The sequence below is a fragment of the Diaphorina citri genome, unplaced genomic scaffold (genome assembly GCF_000475195.1).
Source record: "Diaphorina citri unplaced genomic scaffold, Diaci psyllid genome assembly version 1.1 scaffold2457, whole genome shotgun sequence".
NCBI lineage: Eukaryota > Metazoa > Arthropoda > Insecta > Hemiptera > Psyllidae > Diaphorina > Diaphorina citri.
This window is the reverse complement of record NW_007379879.1, coordinates 1-4,994: the sequence shown is the minus strand read 5'-3', so window position 1 is coordinate 4,994 and position 4,994 is coordinate 1.

Sequence of the window (4,994 nt, the reverse complement as noted above, 5' to 3'; positions counted from 1 at the left end):
GTGGTTTTACTGCTTTCTTCATACAAAAGTTAAAAAACTTCCTTCCCTTTATTTGACAAAGAGATGTATAAAACCCTCTTGGTGCTAAACGTTAACTCGCGTAAAATTTTGCGTATTTACAAGATTCGGTGAATTGTTAATGGAGGCTTCAACCCTTCGCTTACAAGAGAATGCGTTAATCTCTCGAGGAGCTTCAACCTCGCTTCGACTTAAGTTTTCTGCACATATTGATTTATACAATTAGCTGAATTTTGTATACCTCTATTTGGATAGAAAATCACAATCACCCCTGTTAAGATGGAACAGTTTTCCGCTATAACTTCGCGGGGCTTCATTTGGTTTTTGCCCCCACTAACTTTTAAAAATGCTCAGAGTGCTGAGTATAAGATATCTGGCCCTGTAGGCAGAGTATTTCATAGTAAACTTGTGGTAATGGAAACGTTCCAGAATGTCGGAATGCGGGATGCGTCTAAATCTCGTTTAGTAATCTAGCCCAGTGGAAGATGTCTTCCGCCTGTTTCTTATTAATGCTAGGATGCAATGCCATCCGAGTCTATGTCAAAGTTCAGGATGTCCTGTATCGGTCAGATTGGTGACATGTGTCAAACCGCTGTGAAGACTTAGGCAAATCAACGTGTCTACCAAATACTAATTTACCAATGTGCGACAGCAAAAGTTATAACATATAAACTATTGCTATGTAGTTCGCGGTAAATAGCTTTTATGTGACAGGTCTACTATATCGAACCAACCCTCTCCCACCCCATGCTCTGTACTGTAGATAGATACTTTGCAAGATTCGGATATGCTCCTTAGCTTTTGATTCTATAGGTTCAGTCTGGATAAGAAATCAAAATGTGTATACATAGGTAATATAGCTTCCCTATAGTGTTTCGTCATTGTAAGCGCGAATCTGTACGTGAGTATCCATTTTGTCGAAAGCTTCTAAAAATATTCCACCCCTACATTCGTTTCTGAGATCGAGTGCAACTTTAGCCTTCTAATTCCGAATTTCATTAACACTAGTCTTTCAAGTATTGTGTTAATAATTAAAGTTAATGATCGGCATTCTTTTATTTTTTTGTATATATCTGTGTTTCTTTAACGAACTTACCCGTAAACCTTTAGTGTTGTATATATGGTTACACCATTCCTGTATGTTCCCTATACTCGAAAGAGGGGAGAACTCTGGAGACGGCCACCCACCCCGACATATGTTTTGAGTTACATCCTTTTTCTTTTATAGACCTACGTAGTTTTAAGTCTCTCACTCTAGCTCCACATTGTTACCGCAATGTAATAATTTATTATATTTATTTATATTTATTTATTTTACGGCTAAACCCTTTATACAAAAAATGACAATATAGAAAAAAAAAATACACTAAACTAAACAAACACAAACCAACAATCAAAAAATACAGTAGAAAAAAAATATAAAATGAAATATAAAAAAGAAAGTAAAAAGTACCTAATAAGAGTTTAGTAATAATGAGGATAAGTAGAATTTAAATTAATTAAAATTAAAATCACCGTCATTTGCATTCCTGACCATTCTATTAAGAGGTGAGTGAAAGCTGTAATTGGGTGTGACATGAGCTCACGTAGAATGTGTTTACCTTTCCTTAATCTGCGATGACAGTCAAGGGATACAAGATCTTAACAATGATTGCAATCTACCATTGCCAAGACATTAATTTTTGTAAGAAATCAGTAGGAATCCAACAGAAGGCGACGATTTTTTAAAGTATCAATATGAAAGAGGTGAATTCGGATAACGAAACTGTAATATGAGATGAACCTTTTTTTGAACTCTGTCCAGCATGTTCTCGTGATTCTGATAACAAGGTGACCAAACGATGCGCAAGCGTATTCAACAAAGGAGCGAACTAGGTGAGATAGATATAGAAGTCTAAAGGCATTCTGGTGAGAGACCCTTTGATGTTCTGAAAGATGTAACAAGAAGACGGTGACAGCGCATTGGATATGTTGGAGATTGTGTGCTCAAGAAAAGGATAATTTACGATCAACGATAACACCTAAGTCCTTGATTTCAACAGTATTCAGTCTATTTCTGAGAGGGTGGGAGTTCAGATGGTACTGAAATGAAATTGGTTTTTTACACCTTGAAAATTGCATGACAGCCACATTTGCTGAGCCGTCAGCTTCAGGTTGTAAAGGAAAGCCATTGATGAAATGAATCGAGATCGTTTTGAAGCAATATGCAATCCTTCAATTGTTGATATATAGATTTATATATCTTAACGTCATCAGCAAACATTTGGAATTTTGAATATTTAATAACATCCGGAAGATCGTTAAAAAAGAGGCTAAATAAGAGGGGACCAGAATGGCTACCCTGACCAACACCTGAGGATACTTTAATAGAATTGGACTTACTGTCTCCGATTTGACAATCTGGGTACGATCTGTGAATGAACTATCCAACCATCGAAGAAAGGCGTCTCCTATGCCATAAGATTCTCAATTTAGCAACGAGAAACTTGGTATTAACTCTATCAAACGCCTTGGCTACGTCAGTGTAGATAGAATGGACAGTGTTCCCAGATTGAAAAGATCTTAATATGTCATATTGGTAACAGAGGAGATTTGTAACTGTGGATCTTTTGGTTGTAAAACCGTGCTGTTGGTCTGAGATGAACTGTTTACATGCAAATGAAAGATCGGAAGAGACCAATTTGTCTAGGACTTTGGGTATAGAAGACTGAATACACACCCCACGGTAATTAGCAATGTTGGATCTGTCGCCTGATTTATGAATTGGAAAGATGCAGCTAGATTTCCACTTTGATGGAAACACCCCAGCCGATAGAGATGCATTAAATAAAGCTGACAAAGGATTTGCCAAAACAGCTGCACACATTTTCAAAATGTAAGGTGGAACCATGTCGGGACCAGAAGAAAACTTCTGTGGTAGTGAAGACAGAGCCTTATAGATCTCAGAAGGAGAAAATGAACAATAATTGAAGTCTATACAATCAAGCCGTGGATACTCTGGAATCGGATTCTCAGAAACCTCATAGGCTGAAGAGAAAGATCTCGCAAAAAGATTAGCGGTCTCTTGTCCATTACGACTAGTTTCACCATTCAAGTACATATCCTTAGGAAAGCCATCTACTTTACGTGTTATGTTAGCAAATTTCCAGAAATAACGCGGATTAGCTTGAAGACTCTGATCAGATTTTGTTAAAAAGTCAGTATAGCACTTATTATTGATGTAGCTACAACGCGAACGCAACAATGAAAAACGAATATAATCAGATTCAAGTCCAGACCTCTTGTAGTCAGAATGAGCCTTCTTCTTCTCAAAGATAAGGGACTTGAGTTCTTTTGAAAACCACATCGGAAAGGAAGTACGGTGCACACGTTTAACAGGAGTCGACATTTCAATGCCAGCTAATAAGAAATCATAAAAGCGTTGGGTAGCCACCTCGATATCGGTTTCAGAAGAAATGAACGACCAGTCAACACGATTAAGAAATCTTTTTAGCTCGAATGAATCACATTTGGCGTAATCATAAATCACCATATATTGGGATAATTGATCTGTGTGATGAGCGACCTGAATCTCAAAACTAAAAGCATTATGATGATAATTGTTTGAAAGCAGTGGGTCTATACAAGATGTAGATGTGCCAGTATCATTACTTGTAAAAAGAAGATCAAGAAATACACCGTGATCGTTGGGTAATGAATTAGCCTGACAAAGTGAGAGACTGTTAAAAGATTCACACAGTTGAACAGCTGGTGAGCTGTCATGGCAATCCACAAACATCAAAGAATCTTCATCAACACCCCATTTAGCTCCCCTCAGATTATAATCACCAGCCAGGTATACTTTCGAATCGGGATACCTACAGCATAAGTCCTCAACAATATTACAATGTTCTACATACGTTTCCACGTCAGAACTAGGTGGAATGTAAACACAACCAAGAAGTAAGCTGCCGCTACCAACCTGCACATGAACGAAAACATGATCAAAAGAATGTGTAGGAGAGGCAACATTAATCCTACGTGATTTCAACTTACTACTTACAGCAATCAGCACGCCCCCACCCCGAGATCTACCAGACACAATTGGATCCCTGTCACTTCGATAGATATCATAATTTGTTACTTTGACTTCACTTTGAGTGAAATCATCATTCAGCCAGGTTTCTGATAGAAAAATTAAATCGAAAATGGAAGTCTCCATTGCACGTTTTAATTCATCTATTTTTGTCCGCAGACCCCCGGCGTTATGATAGTAACAAATTATGTTTTCTTGGTGGCGAGTCTTCGAGGCCGGTTTTTTGAAACCTGGATAGGGATGTTGCTCTTCCTTCTTCTCGGTTTCGAAGATCCTTGAGATCCCATATCGAGTAGTGGCGGGGGACACACAGGAGATGGGGCAGTGTGTCTTGTTGTATCAGCGTCCTTCGACTCAAACGTCTCCAATATGTAGGAATCTAACAGGCGGCCAGAGAATTTCTTTACAAAGGATCCCTCTGGCCAAGCATCTTCCGTTTCCACCAGCTCATTTTGGTCGGATGGAATGACCACGTGAAATGATGCATATGAAGGGTGACGGGACTTCATCTTGCAACATTTCACAGACGTCAATGCTGGAACATTGGCAATCAGGTCCTTTGACAATACTTCCGCACTGGTGTCCGGTCCCACCCTGCTGACGAAATACTGGTTGTATTTCGTCGTTGTAACGGATGGGACGTCACTTTTTCGTGTTCCCACGAAGGACATCTGATCCATGTTCTGATCCCTCGGTGGTACATTACAAGATGTTGGACTCCGAACATCAGCGGCATTCGGCTGGTTGACTTGGGGCGTGGACTTTAGGCTCAGAATCTTCTCATTGAGAAGCGCGATCAGTTGCTCCTGCTCAAGTACTCTCCTCTCCAACTGATCGATGTATTTGTATACTTGATTATCAGGATACATTTTGGAGAATTTCAGGTTCAATATTAAGAGTA